The sequence below is a fragment of the Penaeus monodon genome, chromosome 41 (genome assembly GCF_015228065.2).
Source record: "Penaeus monodon isolate SGIC_2016 chromosome 41, NSTDA_Pmon_1, whole genome shotgun sequence".
NCBI lineage: Eukaryota > Metazoa > Arthropoda > Malacostraca > Decapoda > Penaeidae > Penaeus > Penaeus monodon.
In genome coordinates this window covers 32,448,099-32,459,085 of record NC_051426.1, presented here as the reverse complement: position 1 = coordinate 32,459,085, position 10,987 = coordinate 32,448,099, and positions in this window count along the sequence as shown.

Sequence of the window (10,987 nt, the reverse complement as noted above, 5' to 3'; positions counted from 1 at the left end):
AAGGGCCCCCAGTTTCCATTTCCCCAAAGGAAAAAAGGGGTATTTAAACATTTCCCGTTCCTAAACCTGGCCCCAAAATACTTTCCCCACCCGGAAATTTCAGACCAATTTTTCTCACCAGTTCATCTCAAGCCCGATGGAGAAAAAGGTAAAATTCAGGTTGACAGGGCCCCGCCCAGAAAAGAAAAAATGTTTAACCCCCCAAACAATTTTGGCCTTTTGAAATTGAGATCGACCACAGATGCCCCTTGTGAGGGGTGGGAAAATGTATACAGAATTTCCCTTTTCCCCAGCGACGCACAGTTAGCAGTCTTCTTTTGACCTTGAAAAAGGCCCTTTTGATACACTTTGGGAAACATGGCATACTTTATGAAGGGGTATGACATGGTTTTAAAAGGGGGCCTTTTCCCACCTTAAAACAAAAACTTCCTTTTAACAGGAAAATTTTTAGTTCGGGGGGGAAAAAGTTTCTCTAACCTGGAAGACCAGCTGGGAAGGGGGCCACAAGGGAGTGCTTAAGTGTGAACCCCGGGTTTTCCATTTCTATAAAAGACATTATAAAGGTTTTTCCCCAAATGGTCTCAAAGTAATCTGTATGTGGGGACTTTACACTGTAATGCCCCAGGAGGAAGCTTAAGGATGTGCAAGGACGCATTTCAGACTGCCCAAAAAATCAGGGCTGTACAGTGGGCAAAATAAACATGGGTTCAAATTTTCTCCAAGCAAGAACCCTGGCTATTTCATTCCACAAACGAGGAAAGTTCCCCCTTCCCTCTATTTAGGACAAACCCACTGCAATTTGTACAAAAAGTGAAGGAATTTTGGGGCAAAATTTTTACTCAAAATTACATGGGTGCCTCACATCAAACAGTTAAAAGTGGGAAAGGGACAAAAAACACTTAGTTTTTTGCGGGTTCTTTCACATTTATCTTTGGGGGGCAGACCGCACAAAGCTTCTACGGCTTTACCGAGCCTTATCGTAAATAAGCTTGACTATGGATGTGAAGCTTATTCCTCTGCCCAACCCCCCCGTTCTCCGGGATGTTGGACTCGGTTTATAATGAAAACTCTCAGAAAACGTATGGGGCTTTAAAGGGTTTTTACCCGCGGAGTCCCTGTATGCGGAGTGGAGAACCCCCTTTCTTACACCGGGGACACATGAAAACCCGATTTAATATACGAGATACAAAGGATTCCAAAGGAAAACTCCCTACACCAGTTTTTTCAACCCCTTTGGGGTAGGCCACCCCCATGGTAGGGGGAATGAGGAATCTTGTAGAAAAAATTTAAATAAGTCTCACTAAGGGCCCGGCTGTTGGAATTCCCCAATTTCCCCCTTACTAATCAAGCGAGTAGATTTTTGGGCGGAATTGGGAAAGGGGAGGATCGAAGCAAAGTCAGAAAGAGATTTTTTAGCACATTTCTAAGTACCCAAAGGGTCGGACGAAAATATACAGATGGTTCGAAAAACTGAAAAAGGTGTGGGCTTTGCAGCAGTGAGCGAAAGGGAAAACTGCATCTGGAGTCTTTTTCTAGCCCGCCCGAAACTTTACCGCCCGATTTTCATGCCATCCTTGCAGCAGTTTAAAATGATAGAGATTTATGAAACATTCTATTGTGATTTTATTGTGACTCTCGTAGTGCTTGCAAGCAAACAAAAGGGAAACTCATCAACCAATAGTGAGGGAGGTTTAAGATTGGCCTTTCATGAGGGAAAAACGTAAAAAGAAACTCTGTTGCTGGGTGCCAGCGCATGTTTGGGACGTGGGGAAAGAAACGAGCTGATCAGAAGGCCCCAAAGGGAGCTGCCGCTCGCCCCTTTGATGCTCGTTTTTCCCCTCCCACCACCGACCCGAAACCCCGTCAGGAGTTTCTTTGCGATAAATGGAAGGAACAATTTGGGGCATATCTCAGAAAAAAAAATGCGAGAATTAGGGGAGACCTTGGCAGTTGGGGGATAGCACCCTCCCAAACCCAAAAATGGAAATTGTAATAACAGGCCCAAGAATCGGGCAACAAAACTGATTTATGGGCCGATGTGGCCCAAAAATCAAGCACTTTGTGAGGGATGCCAAGAGCCATTAACGATCGCACATGTAGTGGGAAAAATGTGCAACATTTCCCGACCAAAAAACCCAGTACTTGTCTCCCCCATATACACTGAAGAAAGTATTGGGGAGGGTTTTGAATAGAGGGTCTTTAATTTTTTTTTCCTTTTAAAAGGGGGACTAATATTTTTTAAAAAAATTTAATTATGCATAAGTTTTGCAATAATTTATACATTTGAGATAATATTTAAAGCTTTGATTTTTTAATTTTTTTTATTGTTTTTTTTATGAGAATCTATTTAAAGTTTTTTAAAATTTTAAAAAAAATTTTAAATTTCGTTAACAAGGTTTTTCGCCCCCCTAATGACCTAGTGTTTCCCCGGCCCGATAATTTTTAAAAAATCAATCAAAAAATCCTTATCCTTTCCCCGGTCCTGTTAGGTCGTCGGGATAGGGAACCCCGTTTACGGTTTTGTTCCCCCCCCGTGTTTTAGATGATTTTGCAGCCTAAACAGGCCGATTGCATACATTTTTTTCCCCTTTCCACGGGTCGCCTTTTTTTTGGTTTCCCCCAGCTGATACCACACTTCACTGGTGTTTTTCACTGTGTGCTTTTGTATAGTTTGCCGGTTCGCCGGGAGTAGGGGCAAAGCTTGGGGACTTGCACTGATATTTTTTATGGTGGGTTGGTTGATGTTTTTTGAAGGGATTCGCAGCATTTCCCCCGTCAGTACCGCCCCGTCGGGGGTCCTATATATTTTGCGCCTGGTAGGGGGCCCCCTTACAAACCGCCCGTTGGGGGTTTTCCCCCACATCTGGAGATTGCCCACTGCTGTTTGATGTTTCTCCCAAAAACATCCCTAATGGGTTTTCCCGATTATTCTCCTAGGACCCCTTCCCAAATTTCCCAAATTTGGGCGGCACCCCGGTCTTTTTATAAAGTGCAAAGAGACGGCAAGCCGTTAATTTCCCTTATATTTGGCAGTCTTCTGTGGCTAGCTTTTTCCCCCTAGGTCTGCCTATTGGCTTTTCCTAAATCGTTTGCCCGCATTCTGAATTTGCTGGGGCCCCCAGGGGGTTTTCATTTGTTTTGCATCTAGTCCTTTAGGGTTTCCCCCCCGCCCCCCTTGGTGTTGAGTGCAAGTTTTCCCGATTTTTTTTCCCGTGATGCACTCGAAGATCACAGGGGTGGTGGGTGATATTCTCTTGGAACAAACGTTTTAGGCGCAAACCCCCTTTCAGGCGGGTTTTTTTTCATTAGCTCTGGCGTGTGTTTTGTCCAGGGGTGGGGCCCCTAATTTCGGGGTATAGAACCCAACTGCCTTCCCATTTTGCATTTTTGCAAATTTACGAATCTCCACATTATCTATTCCCCCTTTTCCCTTTGCTTTTTTTTTCCCTGTTTTGTGCGAAAGCTTGGGCCTTTTTAAAAGTTGTATTCGCCATTTTTCCATGTCCATCCATTCTTTATGGCTTTTATGGTCTGCTGTTTTTGGAATTACTATGGTTTTTACAAATGAGGTGTGGAAGTACGAAATTTGCTTTAAAGGCATTGGTCGGAAAAAGGTCCATTGTATTTTCCCTTTAAAAGGACTCGATCTCCTTAAGAATTCTGTGGCTGCATTCTTTAGGAATTTCGCATTGTTATTTGGGGGAAAATTTCTAAAATTTTTCTGTGATTGTTTTCTGTAATCGTTTTTGCCTTCCGAGCGGCATTCTTGCCTATTCTTCGGGGGGGGGGGGGTTCTGTTTTTTCTTGGGTTTCCGGGTTGTATTTCCAGACTGCCAATCACCTTGCTTGGTTTGTCGTGGGTTTCATCTGCACCTCTGCCCCCTTACCTCGCGAGTTTGGTCCTTTTTTTCGGCATGTTGGTCCTACTCTACAGGTGTACAAACCTGGACATTGCAGTTTGAGCAATTTGGGGTGTACAGCACAGATCGAGGGGTTTTTTTCGGGCAAAGGGGTTTGGGGAGTGGGGAGGGGCTGAGTGGGGGGGTGCGTGCGAAGATTATTTGCTATCTAAAAATAAAGAGCGAAAAATTTTGCCAATGCGCATCTTTTTTTTTTTTCTCTCTCTATTTCTAGCAAGGTACATAGTGATAATAAAAATAAAATCCCTGAGATACCCCCAGCCGCTTTGAAATGGTGCCAAAAACTTTTTTTTAAAACGCAGGGTTTTTTAATCACAGGGGGAAAGTTAAATTGGTCCAACCCTTACTTCAGGCAGCAGCCAGCCCGTGTTGAAGGCCCCTAAATCTTTTGGGGCGGGAAAACAGTCCTAGGGTTTCGGTCTTGTTTTTGTTCATGTTTTTTTGATGATGTTGATTGCGTCTTACGTCGAGCGAAACGAATTATTGTGTGAGAGAAGGTTATGGTCTTCGAAATACCATTGTCGAGGTTATGTTTTTCGAACTAATGGGGTGTCTCTTTTGGGTCAGTCAGCTTTTTTGGCTTGGAATGAGGGCCACAAAAACAGTTTTAAAGGGAGGGGAAAATACCCGGGAGTGAGAGAGGTTTTGTAAAGGCATGAAGTTTTTCAAGGAAATTTTTTTTTTCTTTTACTTCCCCACGAGATGGGGCATGAGTTTCCAGGGTCGTCCAGCCTATCAGTGGATAATTTGGGTTTTTGGGGTTTAGTTTTACCCTGCTCTTTTTGCCCCAGGTTAAATTTCAAAAATTTTGTGTGAAATGGGAGAGGGGGGGGAAAGGGTAAAAAATTTTGGGCCCAGTGTTCTTAAAAAAATTTGATAACATATGGGATCTGAAACTTTTACGGTTTTATGAATGAGGTAGGAGAAGGGTGGGGGGTAGTTACTACCTTTGTCTAATTTTTTGCCCAAATACCCGTGGATTGCGAACTGTTATATTCTATTTTTTAAACTAAATGTGTCCAATATTTTTGTGCGTTATAAGATTTCGATGAGTGTCTTCTTAAAATAAAAAAATCCCATCGAACAGGGTTTTAATATGTTTAAAATTTTAGAAAAAAACGATTTCAAAAACGGCCGGGAGATCTTTTGTCTTTCAGAGGTTAAAAAGGGGGCGTTTTTATACGAGACGGGATGGTGCTAGCAAGTGATAAATCGGCGAGAGAAATTCCAATGCCCATCTATTTTTTGGGAAATTTACCCCATCAAGTTTAAAATTTAAAAAAGTCGCTTTTTTTAAAGGGAAAGATGTCTTCTTTGTCTAACGTCGGCTGGTTGTGGTGTGTGTGGTAGGGAAGACTGCCTGTTCCGGGGAAAAGAGTCAGGGCGGCCCTTTTTCTGGGGTGTTTTAGGGAAAAATCGGTCCTATGTAGTGGAAACTTTTGTTTCCCAAAAAGGAAAAAATTGCTACCGTTGCTGGAAAGGCTTGGTGTAGTGCCGTGGGAATGTTTTATCTCCCCAAAAAGATTGGGAGGTTGAATTTAAAAAATTTGTTGAAATCAAAAGAGGCAAATTTTTATTTGGTTTATATAGCTGGAAAGGATAATGGGGCCCTGTGGGCTGAATAAAAATGATGCCGAAGTCAGGGTGGGAAAGAAGGGCGAGGAAATCGGAGTGCGGGGGATTTTTATGAGGATACAGGGACACCCAGTTGCAGTCCGTCCCCTGATTGTCTGGCAGTGATGTGATGGCAGTCGAACCAGACTGAGTAAGACGACTGTACCTCCTATTTTCATTATTGCTTTGCCTCAGTATGCTAATGGTGATATGTGATAGACAGTTTCAATGAAATGAGGAAATGAAGGACAAATATTTCTTATTAGTCAGTTGTATGTTTTGTGGACTATCTACACAACATACCGTTGCATTTTTCTTCTTAAGGAAAATTGTTCAAGTCCTTGCAGGCTTCTTTGTACTTGATATACAAAGCTGATTTTTGTATTTCATTTATCTGTGACAATTTAAACTCAAACGAGTCCTTATGGGCTGTTGCAACTACCTCGCTAGCATATTCCCTCTATCTCTTGTCAGTAACAATATTGAAAAGTATGTTGTAGATAACAAAGAATTTTCACTACTAAATGCTATACTTTTGAACATATCTTGCATACAGCCCTTGTTCCCACACACAACCCCCCTCTATTTACTCTTCTGCTTCTCTGCCTGTCTCTGTCCTTGGCAGACTTAATTCAGAGAATTCATGCCGCTATCAAAAATGAAGGGCTGCCTGCCAAAATGTACATAAACACCGGCCAAAAGAAGGTCCCGACGAAGGGATCACAGGGAAGCTGGCCTTTCACTCTTGCCTGTCCTTTCCTGGGCATAGCCAATTAGAGCCCACATACTGTGGGCTGGCCATGTAGTTGCATTGGTAGGACTTTGTTCGCCAAAAAAGTCCCTAGCACTAAGCCCTCTTGGGACCCTGACCGCAAAAAAATTATGGCAGGGGCCCCTGAGCCCATGAAAAGTACGGTGTGGAAGATAGGAAAAAAAAATTGAAAGAAAGAAAAAAAGTAAAAAAAAACACTTTTTCTCATGTAAATATATGTTTGTATTTAAAAAGGTATATTGCAATGAAGGGATAATAAACTATAAAAATACCAATGTGTGCCAATGAAATAAAATATATTTTAAACGACAAACAAAGAAACAAGGAAATGTGAAAATTTAGAAAAACATATGTAAAGAGAGAACATACCAATAAAAAATAACAACAAACCCCTGTTAATCAATATACAACAATGAATATAGTTTGCCAACAGATTAATCAGTTAAAATGATAACAACCAATCAACAAACAGGCCAAACTCACCAGTCGTCTCAGGTAGGACGCACTTCTCTTCGCAAGTCTGTTTGTCGCAAACTTGTTGCTGTTTCGGGAGCCCCTTTTCCGAAGACCGCAGGTTCCACGTCGGTGTCGTGGGAAAACCCGGGCGGCAGGGACCGGAACGGGCCGATCGCGAGGGGAAAAGGCGGCAGGCTTGCAGAATCAAAAGCAAAAGGAAATGAAAAGGGAAAGTAAAGATTTCTCTTTCCCCTTTTCACACACGCTCTCCTTTACTTTCTCTCCCTCCCCCTATTTTCTCTCTTTTTGCGTGGGAATGTCTTGAGTGAATTGGGGACAATCTGCTGTATAGTAAAACTCTGAGGTCACTGATTTACAATAATCCTGGTTAAGTCAGTGATATATCACGTCAGCAGGTAAATCCTTCTAAAAAACTCTCTCTAGCAATCAAGGGAAGAATATAATATTTTCCTGTTACATTTTCTTGGCTTTCCAGAAGTTATGGAAACATTCCATAACTCTCCAATGCCCAAAAAAAAGGGGAAAAGCTGCGCCCCCAATAGAGTAATTGGCAATTGCTCCCTTTACTGCTTTCCTGCATATCCGGCCCCCCTGCAATCGGAAGCTGAAAGATGACCCAAATTCAGGGGGGGCTTTTACGCCCGAGAAAAGGTGGGAGTAAAATACCATTTTTATTCTTCAAGTATCCTATATGTGCTGTGTGGTGCAGCGGTAGCGATCTCGTCTGGATTTGCAACCTCGTTCAGATCCTCGCCACCTCAGCCCTTCCTTGACACAGGGAAAATTTTCAAAAGAAAAAGACGACCACACCAAGACTATCCAAAGTAACAAATGGAATCAAACTAAATTATTTATTTATTAATAATTTTCATTTATTTATTTCCCCCTACGTCTTTTCTCGGTCTTCCAGAAAAATGTAAAAACCCCCAACAAAGGGGTTTGGTTTAAACACTGTGGCAAAAAAAATGGTAAACAGAACCTTGGCTAACAGAGCTGGTCAAGCAAAACAATCTTTGCTTATATATAATACAGAATAGAGAGCAAAAATCAAAATCAAAAGTATTCTGTTGCCAAAATACCTTGTTGTGGAACAATATGTCTGTCGAAGGGCCAGACCCCAGAGCGATGCACAGTATATCTTACAAAAGCAGATAGCGGTCTGTGAATGAGCAGGAAGACACTCACTGACCTGCCTCTTGACCTTGTGAAAGATCGAAAGATCTGAGGAATGCTAGGGTGGGTGCAATAACGCGGACTTGAGGGGTCGAATTGGATCAGCTCCCCCCCCTAAGGGAAAAGCCCCCTTTCTGCAGTGGGGGGGCTTGAGGCCCCCAATGATCTGGTGAGCTGTACCAGGGGGGGGCTCCCCATCTGGAGGGGTACAGTGGGGGATGAGACAAAATGGCCCCCCTGGTGCCCAAGGCCTATGGAGAGGATGGTGACCCCCCCTGGTCATTCTCTTGGCCCAAAGGAAAACTCTCCCTGGTTTTTGCCGGGGTGGCCCCGTAACACCAGGAGACAGGGTCCTGGAGGTTGAACGTCCCTGCCCTGCACCCGCAGTAGCAACACACCTCTTTGATCCTTATTTGGTTGATGGGGCTTGATCAGGCCCCCGGGCAAGTCAATCGGCTGGTCAAAAATGGCTGGGTCAAGAGGGACTATTTATCGGCACGCATAGGCCCCCACGCCATCAGACTGGACAGGTGCGTAATTTTCTCATTACCCTGGGTGTTTATTTTAGATTTTTGGGGCCCCCAAAATAGCTTCCCCCCGTTGGACTCCCGGGGGGTGGGGGGGGAAAGAAAATCTAATTTAAGTACTACAAATCTCCCTGACAACCTATGACCCCCCGACCCTTCCTCTGGAACATTATGTTTCGTCTGGGGCCTTTCCAGCTTTTAAAAGGGGAAGAAGGAATCGTAATGGTTCCCGGGGTCCCAAACCAGGTAAGGGAAGGGGAAAAGCCTCCTCAACCCCTAAAGGGAAACTTACCTGGTAATATGAAGTATTTCATTAGTAAAATACCTAGTAGGGAAAACCATTTTTTTTGGTTTTTCAATCATGGATCTTGATATTTTTTAAATCATAGGAAAAAAAGTTGAGGTATGTCAACTGGGCCTGCTCACCCCACAGCGAGATGGAGCCCTGATAGGGTTTTGCACCAGATGGGGTGAGTCTGCGTGCGTATGCAACCCCCTGGGGGTCAAGTTCATGTTCTCCTCACAAAACCCCCAATCAGTGTAAAGGGAATTTTTTTTTTCCGAGAAAATGAGAGGGGGTTTCTGGGGAAACTGTTAGAGGAAAAAAGAATTTTTAATGTGTGGCAGTAAAAAGTTTTAAGAAAAGAGACGGTTTGGAACATCTCACCAGCTCCTTCTAACTTTTAAAACGTTTTGGGGCCCTTTCCAGAATCGTTAAGTTGACATGGTACCCCCCAAGGAAAGCCATATGTGCCCAACCCTTGCAGTGCTTTCCCCGCCCGGGGGTTTGGGGATGGAGCCAAATCTTTCCGTTTAAGAAAAAGGACGACCCGAATAGGTAAAGTGTGGACGACAGGTCATCAAGGAGAGAAACTGTCCCGGTTCCCCAAAAGCGTTACCCACTGCAAAGTCAGAACTTTTTAAAAAGTGTAAAAGGGTTTTAAAAATTTGAGAAAGAAGTATTTTAAAGGGGCAAAGGAGAATTATTTTTCAGAGGGAAAACGACATGCCCGTGTGCTGTTTGCCAGCCCGGTAAATCCTTTGCTTTGTTTGGCTCTCCTCCTTTCCCCAACTCTTGCCCTTCAATGCTTTTTACACCAACACTCTGCCCTTCTTTAAAACCCAGTCCCAATTGCTGAAAATGCCCTCGGTGAATTCCCCCAGAAAAAGGAGTAGGAGTAAGGGGTTTTGAGGGACTCTCCCCAAAGTAAGGTCTTTGAAACCCTCAGGTGAGGGCCCAGAGACCTCAATGGTGACAGCTCCGGGTGCCACCTATCCCAGGGCCTCCGCTGCTAGGCAGAATGCCCTGAAACAAGGCCGGGTTTGCCCCTTTGCCCAGCAAAGGGAAACCTGAGTTTTTCAAAAGCCATTTTTAAGGGGGGTCTTTGGACCGTCAGGAAGGGGTCCAGGGGTCCAAAGGGGGACGCCCTGCTGTCCCCACATCCACAGGGGCCTCTGCTGCTAGGCGAATGCCCTTGAAGCAAAGGCTCAGTCCTTTCTTTGCCCAAAAAGAAACCCCTAGCCGTAAAAAAAGCCGGGAAACAGTTCCACGGGAAACAACCCCCTCAAAAGACCCCCCCAAAAGATCTGGAAAGGGACAGCCAAAAGGTGTAGGGCAACCGGGCCCACAGGTGCTGAAAACCTTATGAAGAAACAATATAAAGAACTGGTACCCTAACCAAGGAACTGTCGGGGAAATTTCATGCAAAATGGGAAGAACTGCAAAATGTATGCTTCAATAATCCCGTTTTTGGGATTTACGAGATTTGAAAGGGGAAAAACATCCGATCCCTGAGAGGGTTTCCAAAATTTAAGCCCATTTTGGGACCCTTTTACAATGGACCTCATGGAGGGGAGCAGTAATGGTACTCAAAATATTTCCCTTTTAGGGCCCTCCACCTGCAACAACTCTGCAGGGGGAAGGGTGTGAGAAAAAGCTTTACAGACCTTACACGTTCACATAACTCAACATAGATGATTTTGAGATCTCTTGGGCAGTTGCCACATCCCTTTCTACTTTGGGAGATTTCAATGGGCGGATACCTCGGGGAAAACACTTTTTCAACCCTCGAGGGGAAAGGGCCTTGGAGTCCCTTTTTTCTTAAAAAGATGCAGTTTTACTGAACGGACACTCCCCCACATTTTCCCAATTAACGGGACATCCCAATAAGACCCATCATAGGTCACCCGATTCACAGTTGAACTTCACTGGGAGGTCAGGAAACTTACTGGAAGCGACCATTTCCAAAAATTTGGAGGAGGTAATGGTATTCCTCTGGAGTGCCGGATGGCGACTTGAACTGCAGACGGAATCTTTTTAGATCAACGCTTTGCAAGGATCTGTGAATGATTTCCCGGTTTTTTCAAAATGCTGTTAACACTTCACATCACGAATTCATCTTGCAGCGAAGCACCATTCCCAAAAAATACGGGCATTCCGTCGACCCCCAGTACCATGTTGGTCTATGAATGCCAACAAGCTGTCAAGCAAGGGAAAAAGCATT